Raw genomic sequence first — 23,315 nt, forward strand, 5'->3', positions numbered from 1 at the left:
TATTCCTTTGTCTCTGGCAGACATTTTAGGAAAATAACGGTGGCTTGAAGGACTGACTCTGGACGAGTGAGTGGGGATGGAGATACAAGAGACATTTGGGAGGTGGAAACTAAACGACCAGAACTTCGTGGCAAGCGTACCAAGAGTGTAGGATAACAAACACTCTCATGCATTATGTTGGCAGTACAATGTCAAAAAATGATTAATGTGCCCTGGCTGGGTTTCTCAGTGCTTAGAGCATCGGCCCACACACCGAAGGGTCACAGGTTCGATTCCCAGGCATGGGCAAGAACCTGGGTTGCAAATTCGATCCCTGGCCCAGGCTGGGGCCCATGCAGGAGGCAACCAATCGATGTATCTCTTTCACATTGATGTTTGTCTCTCTCTCTCTCTTCCCCCTCCCTCCCTCCTACTCTCTCTAAAAAACAGTTGAAAAAATATCCTCGGGTAAGGATTAAAAGAGAAAAAGAAAAAAGAACTCTGAGCTTCGGCCATTCAGCACTCAAGCTTGGGTGTACCACAGGTCCTCTCCTCCATCAAACCTGTGCTGCTACTGTAGCCACCTGCCTGGCTTGAGAATGATGCCCTCCTCTGCATCGGCAGATGCCAATAATGATTGGGACTTTGTGCCAGATGCTTGCTCTGCTCGCTCTATTGTGTAAGCGCCCCCTCTCTATGTATAACCTGCATGTAACTCTATTGGCTTACTGGGGAGGTATCTCCTAATAAACCTGTCATTGTGGAAAGACACATATGTGTATAAGCAACTTCTTTCGTTCCCTTGCTCACAACAGTCAGGGACCTGTATTCTCTCCAAGCTCTGCAATAAACGAGCTATATGTGACCTGTCAATAAGCTCTTTGGCTCTTAGTGTCCTCATACACAAAATGGTAGTACTCTTCTCAGCAATCACTGCCATGCCTTCCAGTTCTAAAGAACATTCCCATAGCCACAGTTCAGCGTGCCCTGATCCACCTTCTAACTCAGTATCAGAGATTATTGGTCTGGATATAACCACTGTAGCCATTTAAAAAAAAATGAGCCAACACTGGTGGTCTTAATCCTTGATGATATGTCCTGAACTATACATACATTTTCAGTCGCAAACTTAATAAGGCTGAGGTTTAATTGTTAAACAGAGGGCTCTTTTTGATAGGTTCCCCCTACTTTTCTACCTTTTGTCACCCCTTCCAATGCATACACTCAACAAAAGAACAAATGTCAACAGCATCTGTCACCTAAAATAAGCAAAGGAGCTTACGAGCCAGAAATTAGCAGTGATTTCAATGGGCCTAAAGGTCATAGTGCTTTACACATAACTGCCCTTCATTAAATGTCTACTGAAATCAACTCACTTATGAAGAAAATGTGCTTAGTATGAAACTAGAAGACTTAGAATGAGACTATAAATGGCTTAAAATCATTCCAAATTTTCTTACATTAAATATTTTCAGCATCATTATTATTTTATGTGTTTGAGTTCCAGTATACAAGGAGGCAATGACATATTTATATCTGTGCATAAGTATATATATCATAAACCACAAGAATGTGCTGGGACTTAAGAGACTTACGTGAGCCAGCAGACTCCATGCCTGTGAAAAAGGATGACAGTTATGTTTTCCTTGGTTTAAGGAACTTTGAACAAGTTTGGACCCCTTAATCCAGAAAGTAGTGTGAATATACTGAATAGTCAGTAGATGTTAGGAGGGTTGCACATAAAATATATGGAAAAAAGAAGTGATAGAAGACTAAGACAGGGAATTCTGTCCAGTCCACGGCTATTCTTATATGTAGAATAAAAAGCTACATCCCATTATAAAATGTTAATGGAAAGACAAAGGAACAAGAATAGCCAAACAATTTTGAAAAAGAACAAAACTGGAGGACTCACACAGCTTGATTTAAAGACGTAACATCAAGGATTATGATCAAACTACAGTAATCAAGGAAGCATAATAGTGGCAAAGGGGCAGACGCACAGATCAATGGAACAGAAGAAAAAGTACAGAAATAAACCAATACAAATATGTCAACTGAGTTTTTACAAAGTTGCAAAAGCAATTCAATAAAGGATGGTCTTTTCAAAAAATGGTACTTAAACAATTTTAAAAATTAACCTTCACCTATATTTTATATGAAAATTCAAAATGGGTCATAGACCTAAATGTGCAGCATAGAATTATAAATCTTTTAGAAGGAAACATAAAAAAATCTTTGTGATCTTGGGTTAGGCAAAAAGTTCCTAGATATGACACCAGAAGCACAGTCCATAAAAGAAAAAAAAATGTTAAACTGGACTTCATCAAATAAAACCAAAAAAACCTTCTGCTCTTGAAAAACACACTGTTAAGAGAATAAAAAGACAAGCATAAACTGGGAGAAAAAAATATGCAAAAGATTTGTATCCAGAATATATAAAGAACTCTCAAAATTCAATAATTATAAAACAACCAATTAAGAAGGGGGCAGAAGATATGAATAGATACTTTGCCAAAGAAAATATATGGATGACAACTAAACACATGAAAAGATGATTGGTCTCATTAGTCAGTGTCATAGGGAAATGTAAATTAAAACCACAATGAAATACCACTACATGGAGATACCACTACACACCTATAAAAATGCCTTAAATGAAAAAAAAACACTGACCACACCAAATGCTGGTGAGGATGTGAAATACCTGGAATTCATACATTGCTGGTGGGAATGCAAATTGTATAGCCACCTTGGAAAATAACTTGGCAGTTTCTTATAAAGTTAAACATACTGACTGCATTTTCATCTTTAAATATTTACTCAATAGAAATGAAACGTATGTTCACACAAAAACATGTACAAGAAAGTTTACAGAAGCTTTATTCATAGTAGCACCAAACTGTAAACAACCCAAATGTGCTTCAACTGGTGAATGGATAAACTGTAGTAGATCTATATCATGGAATACTACTCAGGAATGAAAAGAGACAAGCTACTGATACACTTAACAATATAGATAAATCTCATGTGCATTATGCTAAGTAAAAGAAGCAAGACTGAAAAGGCTACAGGCTGTATATTTTCATTTATATGACATTGTGGAAAATGCAAAATATAGTGACTGCTAGCAGTTAGGAAAGGGGGAGGGGTCAGCATGAGAGAATGTTTTGGGATAATAAAACTATTCTATATACTGATTGATTGTGGTGATGGTTATATGACTATGTATATGTCAAAACTCATAGAACTATGGACCCCCAAAAGTTTTTACTGTATATATATTAAAAAATCAATTAAAAAAAAAAAAAAAAAAAAAAAGAAACTATGTTCCTTACAAACCAGAAAGGCTTTTAAGTTTCTAATCAGTAATAATAAAGAATTATAAATTAAGCATGATGACAGCACACATAAATTTTAAAAGCTAACTCTTGCAAACCATCCTCACTTCTGTGAGGTCACACCTGACCTTCCCAAGTAGAACTATAGCATCCTTTCATACTCCCAGGATCCTGGAGTATCCTGTGTGCTTCACTATTTTATCAGCTCTACTTTCTGCTCATACCCACAGGATAGGGCCTGTATCTTTCATCACTGTATTCCTGGCATAGCACCACAGATACAAACCGCACTCAATAGTCACCTGATAAACACATGAATAAAATATGCCCTCAGGTACTTATATACTCAGTTCAGTCACCACCTCTTTTATCTGGTGTATAATGGAATAATGTGTGCGTAATAATAATCTGAAGAACTATAAGATGGTGAAACTAAGTTTACATTACCTTTAGACTACTACACGTGAAAAAAGGAAACAAAAATATTTATCCTGATAACCAGAAATGGACCTATGTTCCTGAGGAACAGGAGGAGTAAGAAACCTAGAGCCCTCCTATTCCTCTACCTATGGAAAAGGTGGGACAGCAGTCACACTTCTGCTGAGTCCCTAGAGCAGGGAGGAGGCAGTAAGGCATTACATGCACACATGTGAAAACACAGGCGTGTGTGCGGGGGTGGCCGCACACACACACCTACACACCTGAAAACCCAGCCCTTCCTGAGTAACCCAGCCCAGCAGCCCGCTGCAGGATTCCAATTCCCACACAGACCTTTTCCAGGCTGCTGCCCAGCATGTCCTCAAGATGCTGGTCAGTTCCTGGGTTCCCTGGCATTCTTAGCCCATTCTGAGGAGGCTCATAATATTCAACCTGACACAGGTCCATCAGGCCAGGCTCGAAATTACGTAGAATTTAGTCCTGGAACCAACGGGTTCAATCCAAGGAAATTCACAAGAGAAACACATTTTCCAGGGAGAGCTCCTTCAGGATTAAACTGCACCACAGAATGCTAAAATAAAGGTGCACTGTTTTTGCACACATATTCATACTTCCGCTCTCCTAAAGCAGAGGTGAGGAGTTACACCGAATGAAGATTCGCAATGTTGAAGTTACAACCACTTCTCCTGACACCTTCATCTGCAGTTGAAGTACAGTTCTCTTTAGCTACACCTTGGCCTATGTTCTGTGGGACTGACAGTGTCCACCCTAAAGAGATCAGCAATAACTACAGAGTGACAGGCAACCAGGGTGGCTTCCCGGGACCAGACCATAAAGAGCAACAGAAGGGGATATGGAAATGTAATGCTTTAAGAAAAGGGTCTGTCGTGGTAGGAATTTAAGGAAGAGATTAGGAACAAGGAAAATCACACACCTAAGCAAAATAAATAGGAGCGGGCTATCAATAAGGAAAATCAAAGGAAATAAAAAGTGTTCTATAATTGTTAAACCGTCATAAAATCACTACCAATGTCCCTTGTCTTCCTTTCTAGAGCTGATAAAATGAAAATAAACCAGTATTTACTTTGCCTTTCATCTTTCCCAACTGCTACTTAATCTTGAGTTTAAAAAAAATTTTTTTAAATAATCAGTCTCCATATGGTCCTCTCATAATCTAGACAGAATCCTGTTAGTTGGGAGTAAAATCTGATCTCACTTTGAAAGACATCCCCAACTGGGATTTTCCTCTTCTCAAATTATCTGTCTCCCCAGCAACAGTGTGTGGTCACAGAAGTGTATGAGACATGCTAATGCGTTTATCAAGTGATTATTCTTGGCCCCTCTGCTGGCAAAAACAAGCAGGAAACGGTACAGAAAAAACATGCCTAGCAAGCCACATTAATCAGCTTCAAAGCTGTTCAACTTGTGTGGCTCCTATGAATTCAAGGGGAAGAGAAAAAGCGCCCTTGCTTTGTCCTTACCAAGACCACTTCCCCTTCAGCCGTTTGCCAAGTGATTGCCTTATATTGCCTAATCCAAGAGATGCCTTTCTTATGCCTTGTTGTCATTCCATAAAGAATTAGTTCTGCTTAATAGCTCAACTGTGCAGGAAGAACATTCCATGCAATTTTACCCTTTGCATCAGAGAAACAGAAGGATCAAGAAAGCATTAAGAAGAGTGAGGTTTTGTAACAAAATTCATGTCACTTAGCAACTTCATCCGTGTAGAAATTTATAATGAGAAAAATACAAAGTCCATTAAGTTACAGCAGAAATATTTCTACTAGGATTACTTCTGCTTTTCCAAATGAGTATTTCAAAGACATTTAAAACAATTCAAGAGCTGCAGTATATTAAATTATTTGTAAACAAACTTTACCGTGTTCTTCTCCATTGTAATTTTTATATATTGCTTTCTAAAGTTATAAAAAGGCATGGTTTTTCTTTCTCTTCCACATAACCTGACAGTGAATATTTAGTAAATGCCTATTAGGCAGTACAATTCATTAAGTTTATATAATCACAATTTTTTACAATTAAATGTTCTATATATGATATTCAATCATTAACTGGGAATCAATCACTATGAAATGTCTGAATATCTCTTTCATCTTCTAATAGCTGTTAAATTAAAGACCAAACCTATTTAATTGATAACAGAAAAAAAGCACACACTGTCACACACACACACACATCAGATGTTCTTGTTAAAGTGAATTCATAGAGTGGACCTTGAGTTCTAAGCTACCTGCCCACAACATAATGAAATTTTTTAGTAATACTGTAGTTCCCCTTTTATTTTAGGCTTAACCACACAGCCCTTAAAAGGGAAAACAGAGAATTAACCTACGACATATCTTGCATGCATTAACTCATTTAATACTCCTGAAAACATTAACAGGTAAGAATATGACCTTCACTTATAGGTAGGGAAGTATGTTCTGAGAATTTAAACCACTTGCTCAGGGTCATATAATTAGTTAGTAGTGAAGCCAGGAGTCAAAATGGTGCTTTAAAAAAAAAAAAATGACACCCAAGCTATAGCTCTAGAGACAGAGGTCCACACAAGGAGTCCACCATAGCAGTTTAGGGCAGAAATGTCAATCTGGCCTATAAGTTTATTCTCCCAGTAGAAACATACATGCATGCATAAAGAAGAGGCGGTATCCTTTTCTCCAATTTTCTCTCCTTTAAATGTTCCTAGAAGCACAACAAAGGCAAATTTCCCCAGCCCTCCACTTGAGTGTATCACTCCCAAAGTCATCAGTGAGGGCTTCAGGACCTTCTGTGATCAATTCTTTCTCCCTCTTTCTCCCTGTTTGTAATCACCATTAATTTTAACTGTGCAATTATTATCCAACATTCCTTATTACTCTTCCAATATGGATTTTCTTGTCTAGCCTAAGTGAATCCACTTGTCATTCCTTAAAACACACTCAGAATCCAAGAACATAACATGGTTAAGGCCCTCCCTACAACACCCCCAGCCATCAAGTCAAGACTGAAAGTTGGGGAAGAGAGGTAACATGTACGGTCAAGGGCTGATGGACTAGTAAGCAGCAAGGGGTTATGAAGAGTGGTCCAAGCAGAGGGTAGAGCATAGGCTAAGGCACAGAGCAGTGAGAGAGCACAGTACATTCAGAGAACTGAAATTCCATGTGGTGGGAATTTGGGGTGTGTAGAAGAATCAGAGGGTGAGGTGGGGTGGAGACATGCAGAGACAGGGCAACAAAGGATGCAGCCACTGGGCAGGCAGGGACCAGGTGATGAGAGAAGCCTTGCCTATTTATGCTCAAATGCTTTGCTGCTCTAAGTGTGGTCTCTGAATCAGCCTTAGAACTACACTTAGAACAGAGTATCAGGCTCTACTCCAGAACTACCAAATGCCAACCAATCAGCCCTTTTTAAAGATGCCCAGGTGACTTATATGCAGTTTAAAATTTGAGAAGAACAGCTCTAAGCACTGGGGTTGCATTCTGAAGGCAATGAGAAGCCACTGAAATATTTTAAGCAAAAGATAAACATGATCAGATTTGAAAGCAATATCGAAGACTAACTGTGAGTAGGAACAAATGCAAATGTGGTGGGCGTTTTTTTATAATGGTTTACTTGCTATTGAATTCTTCTGTTTGAGAATGATTGTTTTATAAAAGTGCTTCTGACTTTTCTAATTTTTTGTTTCTATGATTGCCAGGGCCTGGGGGGCGGGGATGGAGGAAACAGGGAGACACTGGTAAAGGGTACAAACTTTCAGCTATAAAATGAATATGGTCTGTGGGTCTAATGTAAAATATGGAGGGGCTATAGCTGATAACACTGAATTGTATAATTAAAATTTACTAAGAGAACAGAATGTAAATGTTCTCTCTCATACACACACACACAAAAGGTAAACATGTGAGGTGATGAATGTGTTACTTATCTAGATGAGAGAAATCCTCTAGCAACATATACATACATCAAATCACCATGATATACACATTAAATATCTTGCAATTATATTCAATTATACCTCAAAAAAGCTGAAATTTTTAAGAAGTGCTTTCTTACCTATACAGAGGCGCTCATGATAGGACTAGTATTTAAGGTTATCTCAAACACCAAGAATGAACCTTCTTTAGGACAAAAGCATGTCTAACCATATGCAACTAATGATTTGAATCAATTGTATACAATCATGCTCCCTAAATAGTTTCATCAACTCAAAGCTGTCACATAAACAGCTTACTCTTATTTGGCCTGTGAAAGGCCTTTGAATTATTTGGGTAGGGGAACACAGGTTATATTTGCTGCTCACAAACCATTTTTTAACTGAGGAAAGCATAAATTCTTTAAGAAATTTTTACTAAATTATATGCAACCTTTAGCTCAGAAGAAGAAAAGCACAGAATTTTGGACCACAGCCATACAGGAATCTCCTATAATGTGTTCAATAAGCCAAATCAAAACAATGCATAGTTTATAGGAATGGGGCAAAAGAAACTTGCAGCTCGTATTTCATCTGCTGTCTAGTGTCACATTCATTCAAGCGAAGGAAAGTTAACTGATAAAATCTGCTTTTTAATGCTTGTTATTGGCAGTGGAGAGAGTCAAACAGCCTGACTTCTTCTTTGATGGTTTATAATGAATGTCACAGAAAAGATTTTGTACTAAAAGCAACACGACCCTGATGAAAAAGACAATAAAATGGGTTTTCTTAATAACAAAACAGCAGAAATGTAGTTATGTGTGTTTTAAAATATAATGCTTCTTTTATAGTGACCCAGAAATTATGATACTGCTACTCATGTTCAGTCCTGACAGCTATCTGACCCCACAACTGATAATCTGGAAGGATTATGACATGAATAAAACTATATTCAGAAACAATTGTAAAGCTGGAGTCCCCAATCTTGTGCAGAGTGCTATTTATAGTCTAATGCAAATTTTCCACGTGGCTTAATAGCAACCCTGAGTTTCTTTTAAGGAAATGATCATCAGTAGCATCAGGTGATTTGAAAGATGCCTGGAAATACAGCCATGCCCGGAGGCCCCTCAGGCAGTGTTTCTGAACCCCTCCCATTCTGTGATCAGCGCCCCTTCAGAGGGCTGGTCAGTCTCACTTCCCACGAATAACCATTTGCTGATGGAAGGAGTCGGTGTATATAGAAACTGAGGCAAAAGAATTAGTGAGAGAGGAAGAGAAAGAACAAAATGGAAAAAATAAAGGGGGAAATATTACATGACAAGAAATGAGACAAGATGACAAAGAAAAGGAACAGATCCGGAATGAATGGTGCAAATAAAGGGAAACAAAATTTAAAAACAAAGAAACAAATCACTGCTCCACTCATCACTGCTAAACAACTATGAACATAGATTCTAGTACAGCCTTTCTGGCGGTAACAACTTCCTCATGACAACATGCCTCTCACTGAGGATCTCCATCTCTCTCCAGAAGAGGAAACACAAGAAGAAGGGCCTGGGGCAGAGCCCCAATTCCTACTTCACGGATGTGAAATGCCCTGGGTGCTATAAAGTCACCACCGTCTTTAGCCACGCGTAAACAGTAGCTCCGTGTGTCGGCTGCTCCATGTGCTCGGGCAGCCTGCAGGAGGAAAAGCAAGGCTTACAGAGGAGGCTCCTTCAGAGGGAAGCAGCACTGAAAGCACCAGAATCAAGATGAGTGGGGAACCGTCCCAATGAACACATTTTGGATTAAAAAGATTCTAGTACAGTTTAATTTGGTGACAAAGCACTGAAGCTGACTATACTCGTAGATACACTGAGCAATTATTATTTTAAAGTAACCACTGCTGGGGCTGTGGCATACAATTTTTTAAAGTTCTGAGTTATCTGGGGAAATGAAAAGTTAATAGAATTACAGATTTTTGTAAAGCTTTATGAGATCTTACAGATAGTTTAATTAAATTTCTTGATGGCTATTAAGGACATGATGATGATTCAACAGTATCAAGGAGGCCAGTGACAAGAACAAGTAAAAGAACAATGTAGAATGCAATCCATTTGATGAGAGTACCACCACTTTGGAAAACAGCTTGGCAGTTCTTTAAAAAGTTTAACATATACCTACTACACAACCCAGACACTTCACCCCTAGGTGTCTAGCTAGAATAAATGAGCTTACAGCTCACACATGAATTTGTAAATGAATATTCATAGCAGCTTTATTTGTAACAGCCCCAAACTGTTGGAAAACAGCCCAAATGCCCATTAACAAGTGAAAGGATAAACGAACTGGTGGCCTGGATGGGTAGCTCAGTTGGTTAGAGCATCAACCCAATACAAAAGGTTGGGGGTCTGATCCCCAGTCAGGGCACATACAAGAAGCAACCAATGAATGCATAAATAAGTGGACAAAACAAATTGATATCTCTCTCTTTCTCAATCAATTAAAAAAACTTTAAAAAATACACACACACACACACACACACACACACACACACACACACACACATAATATCCACACAGTGGAATACTGCTGAACCACCACCAAAAACTGAACTACTGCTATACACACAATATGGATGAATCTCAAAATATTTATGCTGAATGAATTTAGACAAACAAAAGGATACATATTACAGGTATATGATTCCATTTACATAACATTCTAAAAAGGGCAAACTAATTGATAGTAATAGAAAGCACACCAGTGGCTGCCTGCAGATATGGAGGAGGGATGGACATTACAAAATACACAAGAATACTTTGGGGAGTGATGAGTACACTCATTATCTTCATTGTGGCGATGGGTTCATTAGTACATACATATGATACATATGTCAAATTCACCAAATTGTGTATTTTAATATGTACATCAATCATACCTCAATAAAGTTTAAAACTGAAGGAGAGGGAAAAACCCTGTGTAGACATATATACAGGGTGGGGCAAAAGTAGCTTAACAGTTGTTCATATGGAAAATAATACAATAATTAATAAATAATAATATAAGAATAAACTATTTCGAGTACTCACAACTGTAAACCTACTTTTACGCCACCCTGTTATGTTTATAAATACATAGAAAAAAGTCCTGGAAAATCTATATAACCATTAATAGTGACTACCTCCGAGGAACCAAGCACTTAGTTTTTTCTCTATTATTTCAATATTTATGGTAAGTATGTATTACTTCTGTAACTTCAAAAATAAAAAGAAATCAATCAGTATCCTCAAAAGCCTTTAAAAGTTCCAGAAAGCCATACTCAAAATCGCAAACATTTCCACTAGTTTCCTCATCTTCAACTTTTGAACACTATTTCTCTGTCACCCAATATGTTAATAGCTGCTAAATCTATATATTTCTAGGTTTCAAATTTTCTCTTGGAAAATTCAGTTCTACCAACATTATGGCTAAACGTCTCCATCGAGATGTCCTAAAGACACCTAAAGCTTGGTATGACAGGACCACACCCACTCTCCTCATTCATATTCTTTCCTAATCTTCCCTTTTCTTCCTCTCCCACCCCACTAACACTTTCTTTCTGCCTACCTACTCCCAACTTTCTTTCCAATCTGATTTAATGATACCACCCAAAACCACAAGCCATGAATCTTCAAGTTATCTTCAAGGGTAGAGAACACCAAATCTTCATTCCCACACTCTCTCTCATATCCTTTCCATCTGCAGTACACTGACTGCAAAAGCAGCTGAAAATCTTCACTCAACCATGTCCATGTTCTTTATAATGTGACTTTGCAGCTTCTCTCCACTTGTTCAATCTGGGCTGCCCTTAAGACTTGCTTTGGCCAATAAAATGGGATGGATGTAATAGTGTGCTATTTCCATTCCCTAAGGCAGCTTGTGTGATTTCCCTCACTCTCCTGGAACCTGCCACAGACATGTGAACAAACTCAGCATAGCTTGCTGGATGATGAAAGACATGTGGCCCAGTCTCTCCCATCACTCCAACCAACAGGCAGCCTTGGGGGTTGAGATCACCTTAGACCAGCCAGCACCCTTCCTCCCAGCAGACCTGCCAGCCGACTGCACACACATGAATGAGCTCCGCTGACATGAGCCAAACCAGGTTTGGCTCTTGTCAGCAGAGCCACCCACCTGTTGTAGGAAATAATATATACTTATAGTTTAAGCCAGCCTGTTTAATAGTTTGTTATGCAGTGATAGTTAACTGATACACTTTCTTTTCTGCTCTCATGGTTATTGCCCCAACTTATGCATCCATATCTGAGCTGGCTATTGGAAAGGCCTCATAACTGCCCCTCTTGTTTTATCTCTCACCTGTAATCACTCATATATATACATATGTGTATACAGCATAAAATAACTTTAGTAGCTGTGTGTATATCTATGTATTTATGTGCATATCTGTGTATATGTGTGTACACAAAAAACATTTGCTTTTGGACTACAGATGTGATAAGTAAAAAGTAAGATAAATAAGTAGATGACAACTCTCAGATGAATGTTACATGAGGGAGGTTCAGACAAAAATCGCAGTGAGATAAAATGGTTAAGAAAAGGGTAAATGACTCTGGGTATAGGACTTGAATCGGGTCAAATTAAAATGGAGCAGTGAGCCTGGCCAGGTGTGGCTCAGAGGTTGAGCATCGACCTAGGATCCAGGAGATTGGGGTTCGATTCCCGGTCGGGGCACATGCCCAAGTTGCAGGCTCAATGAATCTCTTATCATTGATGTTTCTCTCTCTCTCTCTCCCTCTCCTTTCCTCTCTCTGAAATCAATAAAGATATATTTAAAAATAAATAAATAAAATAAAATGGAGCAGTGAAATGGACTGAAAGGTTTGACTGCATTCCCCACCCCCCCAACTCCACTCTGTCAATCTCGCTCCTCACTTTTCTGACCTCATCTTCCGCCATTCTCCTCTCCTACGCTGCTTCAGCGCACTGGCTTTCTCACTTCTCCTCGGACACACAAGCACACTCCAGCCTCTTATCCTCTGCACTGGTCCTTCTCTCTATGTAGAAATGATCTTCTACTAGAAATCCCCATATCTGGTGCACCTTGTCCCAGCCCCTAGCACAATGCCTAGCATGTGGTAGGTGTTCAATAAATATTTGTTGAATAAACAATGAGCAGAGAGCTCAATATTAAAGCTCCCACACTAAGCTTCTCATTGACAATTTAGGAGGGAAATCCATTATTAACCACGCATTTTTATTTCTATTCCAAAGTCAGATGAGACCTTGAAGTTAAGTGTCACTGTCAAGCACTCCAATCTAAATTAAAACTCCTGTTTTTAGGGGAGGTTGGTAAATAAATAAAATGGAGTAATGAAGGCATTCCTAAGCCTCAATGTAAGCTCTTCAATCACACAACCGCATTTTGGCCTTTTAAATAAAATGAATAAGCTCATATAGAATCTTTTTTTTCCTATACTGATAAGCCTTTGACATAAGAATGTGAGCTCTAGAGGGTTAATGAATCAATCACTAGCAACCCACACTATGGTCGAAATGGTGAAATGAAATGCTTGGTCAGAGTTCACTGACCACTGGTCAAAGACAGACAAAGACCCCTGTCTCAAATAATAGCTTTAGCCTTCAGAGAGGCTCGTTTGCTGCACCAGCAAAGATTTTCTAATGCAGCTTTGCTATGTGTTTCAACCAATCCACAAATCTCAGGTGGATTTGCTTTCTTTGGGTATTATAATCTGCTAACTGAAAAGCAGCTGATGCAACCCCTAATTGTTCATCCAATTTGATCATTAAGACAACCCAAATAATGATGCATGATATGGTTATTATAATTGTGCTACCTCTCAAATTGAATTATCCATGTGGCAATCTGATTGATAACTCAAGGGCCCTGCTGAATCAACTTAAGACAATTTAGTGCCAAACACAGAGATAGGGTTTTAATTTTTCAAAATATACAACGGCAGGTTTCAGATTATTAGTATCTTTTTATATCAAACTTTTATGAAAATTAAGTATTTTCAGGTCTTGTAATAAAAATAGTAAAAAGGCAGTTAAGATAAAACTTAAAAATAAACTGTGTCAAACAACTCAAGCAAACAAAAAACATTTACAGCAACGTAAGATAATTTAATTTCAACAGCCACTAATAGGACACTTTATCTGTGACAAAGTAGGAAAATGTATTTTAAAGCACGCCTCTAAAAAATGTTTATTGAAACGATTTCAAACATACAGAAGAGAGAGCAACATAACAAACACTTATGTACATTTCTCCCCCAAGCTTTATCAAATCTTAACACTTTACCACATTTTTTTTCAAAAATTTTTTAAAAGAATATAAAACATTACACATTTGGTTGTGTAACTGTCTCTAATCTGATCTCTCCCTCTCCAGGAGTAACCACTATCATGAATAATATCCTCGGTCTCATAGATATTTTATACTATCACTATATATTCATAAGCAAAATATGTACTCTTCTGCATACTTTCAATCTACATACAAAGGCATCATACTATTTATTCTGTAATTTATTTTTATGCTTAACTTATTTTGCCATTTATCCACATTGAGATATATATATTTAATCATTTTAACTAATTCATTTCACTATATATAGTATCCCATGATTTATTAGCCACTTCCTTATTGATGGACATGTAAGTTGTTTCCAACTTTCCATTATTACAAAGGATACTTCAAGAAACATTATTATACATGTTCCCTTATGTACATGGGCAAGGATTTTTCTATGACATATACCTAAAAACTAAATTGGTGAGTCAAAGGGCACATGCATTTTCAATTTTCCCACATATAGCCAAAACAGCTTTCTAAAATAGCTCTACCAATTTAGATTACCATCAGCTTTCTTTGCCATCTTTTGGAAATATCAGGTATTTTGATTTTTATCAATGCAGTGAATATAAAACAGTATCTTTAATTTTTTTTCATTTCTCTGATTACAAGTAAGCAAAGCATAGTTTCATATGTTTATCAGCTATTTAGGTTTTGTCTTCTGTGAACTACTCCTTTCATATTCTTTTCTCCTAGAATGCCTGCCTCCTTTTTATTGATTTGTAGGAATTCTTTATATATTTTGGTTACTAATCCTTTGTCATTTAGATTTATTGCACATATTTAAGTAGTTAATCCTCACCTAAGGATATTTTTCCATTGATTTTGAGAGTGAGAGGGTGGGAGGTGGGAAGAGAGGAAAAGAAAGAGAGAGCGAGAGAAACATCAATGTGAGAAAGACACATTGATTGGCTGCCTTCCACACGCACTTACTGGGTACATGCCCTTGACCAGAAATCGAACTTGCGACCCTTTGGTGCGCAGGCAGATGCCCTAACCACTTAACCACACTGGCCAGGGTAGATTTACTGCATGTATCTGATTTGGCTTGTGGCTGGTTGGTCACTTAACTCCTCACTTATATTACCTTTTTGAAATTCAGAAGTTTTAAATTTTTTTTTTTTTTTAGAAGTTTTAAATTTTTAAAAAGTTTTTAAAATTTATTATTTTCTACACAGTTTAAGTTTTTTGTAAATAATTTAAAAATCCTTCCTAACTCAGAAGTAAAGCCAGGACTAAAATTTCAGGTCACTTAACCCTCTACACTTTTATTTTGTTTTGGTCTCCCATAGACGTGCTCTTGTCTTTGAGCCTGAATATGTCTTTCTGGCTTTCTATTGTTATATTTTTACCTATAATTGCTATGCATTTGGAACAGAGAGAATATGTCCAGCCATGAACTCACTGCACCATCTTGATAAGAAAGAAGTAGTCTTTTTTTTTCCCCTAAATGGAAAAAAAGCTTTAGATAAGGTTAAGTTTACAAATAAAGATTATTTCCGCTGCTTATGGGTCACATAAGTTTTGAAATATTAGGTATCATGATCTAGGCGAGACTGTGACTATTCAAATCTCTTAACCACTTACACTTAAAAGATATACATACACAAAATTGCTATGAAATGATATATGTATTTTCTACCTAAAGCATTCTATTTATGCACTGAAATTGAGCAGTGGCTTCTTAGAGAAATATATAAATATCTTTTGTTCTTGGTAAAGTTAAAATTTGGAAACAATACTTAAAAATCTCTGTATTTAATGAATTCAAATGGCAACCCCACAAGACAGACTTCTGAGGAAAGTACACTTAGAGAGCTCCTTACCTTCTTAGGAACTGAGCTTTAAAATACGTAGATGTGATACTCTAATAATTATACTGAATACAATCACTGTAATTCTTTTATTCTAATAGTTTATTCAAATAGTAAAACATTTTTCATATTATCTAATACTAACAACATTCAAGGAAATATCAGATGCCTTGATATATTTGTTATTTTTAAAGGAACTATTAAGCAATATATCTATTATTTAATTGAGGCCTCAATGACAGGCTGTATAATGAAACAAAATATTATCACCCAAAGACCTCAGTGCCAAAGCTTTCACATTTGTTTCCTGTCTAATGAATTAGTTTCCACCAATCGTGTGCACGGCAAAACAGTAAGAAAATAAAACTGAATTTTCAGGCTAATCAGTACATTTTCCACCTGCCTTCAGGGATAAGAACATTTTCTTTAGATAATACGAACTATGTTTTTAAATCTGATTGATTCATTGATTCTATACACAAAGCTATTAGACGATTAGGAATTCTAGCTCTTATCCTTAAAAGCAAGAGCTTGGAGTTGGGAGCTGACTTGGGGCCTTGAGAGTATTTGAAGCATTTGTAAAAGTGACCTCAGGGCAACTTCAAGCCCTAAAGGATGCTTTTAGTGTTTCCAAAAGCAGCAGGAAGTTCCTAATCCCCTTTTTCCTTAAAAGAAGAGATAAATGTCTTTGATTTGGGATCACAACATTCAGAGTCCTCTGGAATTACAGCCTCCAAAATACCCTGAGTACTGAGGATCCAAACTGGAAGTCTACAGGGAAAATAATATTGGTTTTAAGATCAAAAAGGGCTAATCTTTAAGCCAAAACGGCAGTGAAAGAAACACAAAAAGGAATTTACTACTTTTGGCTTGGTCTATCAATTAACATCAACTCCAAGTGAGAGGAAACCTTTGTGATAAAACATTCAGATGAACAGTTCATTTCTCTTTGAACTGGTACAAGTTAAAGAAGGTGGCGTGGGTAAATTATTCAGTTAGTGCACAGCTATTAAAATGCTCAACACAAAAAAATTCTCAACACTCATTCACATTAACTCATTTTTTTCAGACACCATCCAAAAACTATCAGATAGACAAAGCACATCACTCTTCTTGAAAAAGAAAAAAATATTTGCCATCCACTTATAAGTGACTTTAGATTGATGATCAACTGAATGTCCAAATAAAAGTTTATATTAATCACAATATGCCAGTCTGTTGTTAACCAAGGCTGAGTTTTTATTCAGAATTAACCAATGGGCTGAAGAACGACAGCGCCTCTGCCTACTACAGCACGTTTTCCTACCTCCCTAATCCATGTGACTAAACTAGTCAGCCCTTAGTTGCATGGGAGGCAAGGAGTCATTGGAGAGATTTTAAAATATCAAGAGGATTTCAGTATAATGCTGCGGCATCTTCATAATATGGAAACTCTCTTAAAATCAAGTGCTGAGATGACCTAATCTTCAAGAATAAGTGTATAATCTAGTTTTTAATTATCTTTCTAAATGACCAGACTACTAGACTACTAGGAGGGAATAAACACTTCTTTGCCTTTTCTATTTTCTTTTTGTATCTACTTAGTCAAAACAAACCAAGACATGAAGAATTCTTAGGATTGTAACTGCTGAGGTTCATCAGAGTGTAGAAAAAGTTTTTTTATAGGCATGCATATAACAAAAAAATATTATATATGCATGTATGTGTGTATATATACACACACATATGTATTTATAAAACTTGATAATCCCTAAAACTCAAGCTATTTTGAAATTTAAGAGTTTTTCATTTTCAAGTGAGATTCATGTTTAGTAACATCCTCACGTACAAAGTAGTAAGCCGGCTATGGTAAAAGCTGTGGCTTGATAGCTACATGATACCAAAAACACCTTGATGAAAAGTGGAAAATCCAGCCATTGATGCAAGGGCTTTAGTCACATGGCACAAATAAATGATGGAAACATCCAAATCCTCTAACTGTTTACTTGTCCATCCTGAAGTCACAGAGACCTGACCTTTCTAGGAAAGTAGAAAAATGTATATATTCTAACGTATTTCAAACTGAATGCATTAACTGAAAATATAAATAAGCCCTGGCCGGGTAGCTCAGTTGTTTAGAGCATCATCCTGATACTCCAAGGTTGCGGGTTCGGTTCCCAGTCAGAGCACACACAAGAATCAACCAATGAATGCATAAATAAACAGAACAACAAATCGATGTCTCTCTCCCCTGCCTCTCTTCCTCCTTTTCTATAAATCAATCAATAAAAAGATGTTTTAAATAAATGATATTTTACATAAAATAGTAGACACAAAGAGGCATGTCACAATGACCCATTTCCTATTGAAAACTGTCAAAATCTGGGTAAAGCACAATATTACCCTGTAGTGGAATTCTACTAGTAGTCAATGACTTTAAGAAGCCTTAGATTTTAAGAAGGCTCTCTCCTGCTGATTTATGAGATGTTTCTTTCAACCATGTCTGTCTAGTAATTCTATGCAAGAGAGCAAAAGCAAAAGGCCACAGTGAAGGTTTCTGGGATGTGCCATCTGAAAGCTTTTATTCTTCTGAAGAAAGAAAGTTATGACCTTTGACACTGTGCTCTGGTGCCGAAAAAACTGCTCATAAATGTATGTCAGTAATAAAGCAGAAATCAATAATTTCATTTAATCTAGTAAACTATTATGTAGTGGAACACAGTATGTTTGAAGAGCCAAATGTCCTCTTATTAATGGCACCTAGGTTGCTGTCTCATTAAGATAAAATTTTGTTTTCCTGTCTTGTATTTTTTTAAATCATCATACTTTTCACTATCATATATGAACCATGTACAGTATTTTAAAGTTAACACAAACCTGCTTTTTCTTAAAAAAACAACAAAAACAAAAACACTTTGTAAAAAATCATGTACATTTTAAATGCATATTTCCCTTTGACCTTCTTAAATATCATGGATATACCAAGTTTATAAGGCTAGGCTTCTTAAGATTCAAATTACGATTCATAAATAATTTTACACACACACACACACATACACACACATATAGCTGGTTTTATAAATATACACACTTTGAAACCACTATCTTAGTTGAGTTGCTTATTAAAACTGAATAGTTCAATTGCTCAGAAAAGCTGTAATACCTAAAATAGGGATTGGGGAATTGATTGTTTCCCTTGTCTTAATTAATTTTACTAAAATATTTCAAATATTTACAGATTAATGAGAAGTGGTTGCATCTGTTATACCACATCTACATTACCTGCAAAGTCAGTACTAGAAGTTAAAATTATGAACGCGGAAGTTTGTTTAAAAAAAAATCAAGATTTGCTTCTCGAGTTGAAGACCTAATTGGCTAAAATTTTAGAAATGTCTATTTTGAGGGAACTTCAATTTAATGAACAGCACAGAGAACTTTAATAAACAAATGATGAATGCCTTTCAATGGTTTCATATACTCACTGATCGTTACTTTTAAAGAGCATGTTCCCCAAGGCTGAACTGTAGTATGTTTAACAGTTGTTTCAGGTAAAATACAATAGCAATTTAACCATTTACACTAGTTAAGTAACTAAATTTTCTGATAATAACTATGACATTGATAAAAGTTTCAGGAAAATGTAAGATGGTATTACAGAATAGTATTATTTCTAATATGAAAATAATAATGTCAGACAATATTAAAATGAGAAATTATCCCACTCTTACGTTTTAGGCAAAATTCAGTGTCCCTAAAAACTGTGCTTGTTTTCACTCTACTGAAACTGCTCTAAGACTTTAATGACCTATTAATTGCCTGGTACAAAAGGTATTTTTCAAGTCTTGTCTTATTGAAACCCTTTGTTGCATCTGATGTTGTTTCATTAACTCTTTGAAATTTCTCCCTTGGATTCTGTGATTTTGTACTTCACTGGTTTTCCACCGACCTTCCTGACAATTATTTTGTCTCTGTTGGTTACCATGCTTCTTGTACTATACACTTATCCTGTTCAAAAGCAAGGCTTCAACTCCACCTAAGTCAGTCCTGGTGGTGTTCAAATAGGTACCTTCAGGCTGTGCCTTCCCAGACTCCTGACTGCTCCTTTGTACCACCTGCTAGACAGCTCCACCTAGACATCTCACGGCCACCTTAAATGAACATTTCCCAAGCCAAAGTCATAACCTTGCTCCCTATATTAGCTTCTCCTCCTGTGTTCTCTATTTCACTTGGTGGCACCATCATTTACCAAGTCACCCAAACGAGAACTACTGACATCATTCTGAACTTCTCCCTTTCCCTTATTCCCCACATCTAACAAGTATTGCCATTTTAATCCTAATTATGACCTAAACATCTATCTTCCCTTTATCCCCTTACCAGTGCTCTAGTCCAGACCATTATAAGCTCTCACAGTGCTGTCACAGCCTCCATCTGCCTCACACCCTGCTCACCTGTCTTCTGTTCTCACATGCTCCAGTGGATCAATCTATAAGACAAACTGGCCAATCCAATCCCTGCAGCTCTTCATCACTCACAGGTTACATTCCAGGTTCCTTAGCATGGCAGGTGGTATACAATGAGTATTTATTTCCTTAAGTGGACCTTGACCACATCTTCAGCTCCATTTCTGGCCACTATTTCCCTAAAACTTACTCTCCAGCAACACCAGAGTTTTATTGTTTCACACATATCATGTTCCTTACTATTATACCTTTTTGAATCATCTAACTAAAATCTAGTTTTGTTTTAAAATTCAGTTTAGGGATCACTTCCACAAGGATCTCTCCCTAAGTGTCCCCTAGCCTCCATCCCAGACTTGGAGATGCATGGGGGAAGTATTTAGAGGCAAAGTGTCATAATGTCTGCAACTTACATTTTTAGAGAGAAAGGTGAAGACAAAGCAATTGCAGCAAAATGTTAATTAGCAGCTAGGAACCTAGGAGAAAGGAATTCAGGTATTCATTACACTATCCTTCCACTTTTCTGTAGATCTGAAAATTTTCAATATAAAAAGTTACAAAAACTGATATCACATATGCAACTCTACCAGGAGTATACTCCACTATTGTATAACCATACTACTTTAATAATTGCTTATTTATGAATTTTTTCCCCACTCACTTATCATTAAGGTCAGGGATTTTTTTAATGTTTTTATTGATTTCAGAGAGTAGAAGGGAGAGGGAAAGAGAGAAAGAAGCATCAATGATGAGAAAGAATCATTGATCGGCTGTCTCCTGCATGACCCCTACTGGGGTTTTGAGCCTGCAACCCAGGCATGTGCCCTAACCAGGAATCGAACCGTGCTCTCCTGGTTCATGTTCTGACACTCAACCACTTAGCCACTCCAGCAGCACAAGGACTGTTTTTGTTTAATTGTGGCATTCTTAGAACCTAGCAGAGTAAGCTTTCAATAAATACTTTTTGGAGAACTGAGTAACTGTGCTAAGTGAGAAATAAACCTAAACACACTCAATCAGCCAGTAAGTATTTTAGTGTCCACAATGTGCCAAGCATTTTCTTGGGTGCTCTAGCAGAAGGGACTGTCAGTCAAGGTCACTGAAAACCTCCAATAACTAGCACTGGGCAAAGATAATGAGGAAAGATAGAAATGTATTTGGGAGGGATACTGAGGATTAAAATAAAGAGAGCCAGAATTATAGAGAGAAGTGAAATTAGAAAGTTAAGAACTAAGTCCTCAATGATCAGGCATTTAGTTTCTGAGGTAAAAAGTGATTCCTCAAGACTCCATCTTTATTTTAGTTCCTGTAAAATGGTAGACTGGATAAACACAGATACTTTCTCTCACTAAAAACACACAGAAATTTTGAACAGAACATATTCAAAAAACAGCACTACCACTCACAAAATTTTAAGGACAAGGTCAGAACAGTAAATTTTTGCCTGACGCCATTATGGCCCAGAGAAAGTGGTTTTGTTTCATCACAACACAGTTAACTGAGACCTGAATCCGGGATCCTGAAAACACTTGGAGAAAAGTTCAGTAGAAAAACTCACCCATGAGGAAAACTAGCAGCAAGGCAGCTTTATTCTGAATGAGAAATTTTTCTCATGACAAACATAAACCCTGCCCTACATCACACACTTGTGCAGATTCTAAATTTATACAACTAATGCAGAAAAGCCAAAGATTAACCCCCAAATTTGTCCATGACCAGGGAAACCTTGGGGCACCAAACAGAAGCAAACATTTCCATAATATAGGATGTATTAAGCCTTACTGAAGATGAGCTCATAATATAAGGGAAAACCACCAGGCATCAAGAGTTTGAGATAACAGTACAGTTGAAGGACACTGTGAGATAAGGATTTCAAATGTTTAAAAACACAAAAGACAAAAATAAAAGCCATAAGGGAAAAATATAATGTTTTGCAAAAGGATGGGCGAACAGAACCTAAGGGACACTAATGAGCAGACCAACATATGCATTATGGTAGTTACAGGAGGAGTAAAGCAAGAGAATGGGGCCCAAAGAATGTTTGAATAATGCTAAAAACTTTCCAAATTTAATGAAAGAAATGAATCTATACACCCAAAAAGTTCCATGAACTCCAAGTAGAATAAATTAAATCTACACAAAAGTAGATTTATAATCAAATTATTGCCAAGACAAAGGCAAATAGAAAATCTTGAAAACAGCAAGAGAGAAGAGACTTGTCACATACTTATTATCCCTCAATGAGATTGTCAGCTGATTTCTCATCAGAGACCATGGAGACCAGAAAACAGTAGGGTGACATGTTTAAAGTGACATAAAAAAAACATAAACCAAGAATTCTATATCCAGTAAAACTGTCCTTCAGAAATGAGGCAGAAGGTGAGACATTCCTAGACAAACAAAAGTGAAGGCAGCTCATTACCACTAGACCTGTCCTACAAGAAATGCCAAAGTGAACCCTTAGGGTTGAAATGAAAGGACAATGAACGGTAACTCAAAGCCATATGAAGAAATAGAGATCCCTAGTGAATATAACTAAGTAGGCAAATATGAGATTCCATATTATTGTATTTTTTGTTTTTACCTCCACTTTCTATTTCCTACATAAATTAAAACACAAATGGCATAAAAATAATTATAAATCTGTATTTCTGGACACACAATGCATAAAGATGTATCACAATAACACAAAAGGAAAGCTGAGCTGCACAGGAGCAGAGTTTTGCATATTACTGAAGTTAATCTGGCATCAATTCAAACTAGATTGTTATAAATTTAGAATGTTACGTATAACCTCTGTGGTAACCAAAAAGAAATATCTAAAAAATATACACAAAAGGAAATAAAAAAGGAGTCAAAATGGTTTACTACAAAAAAAAAATCAACTAAACACAAAAAAATGTAGTAGTGGAGACAATAAAGGACAAAAAAATATATAAGACATACAGAAAATAAACTGCAAAATGGCAGAAATTCTTTATCAGTAATTACATTAAATGTAAATGAATTAAAGTCTGCATCAAAAGGCAGACATTC

General features: G+C 36.8%; 1 protein-coding gene and 1 pseudogene across 5 annotated transcripts in view; one reads left to right on the forward strand and one right to left on the reverse strand.

The window, feature by feature from the left end:
• PRTG (protogenin) overlaps positions 1–23,315 on the reverse strand; it is a 123,242-nt gene that overhangs the window by 82,942 nt on the left and 16,985 nt on the right. The gene's annotated exons all lie outside the window — the stretch shown is intronic.
• Positions 9,162–9,403, forward strand: LOC308562514 (small ribosomal subunit protein eS27 pseudogene; annotated as a pseudogene). The gene has a single exon. The product of its transcript is annotated as a small ribosomal subunit protein eS27 pseudogene (transcript).

Source organism: Miniopterus schreibersii (assembly GCF_964146895.1).
Source record: "Miniopterus schreibersii genome assembly, chromosome: 1".
Lineage (NCBI taxonomy): Eukaryota > Metazoa > Chordata > Mammalia > Chiroptera > Miniopteridae > Miniopterus > Miniopterus schreibersii.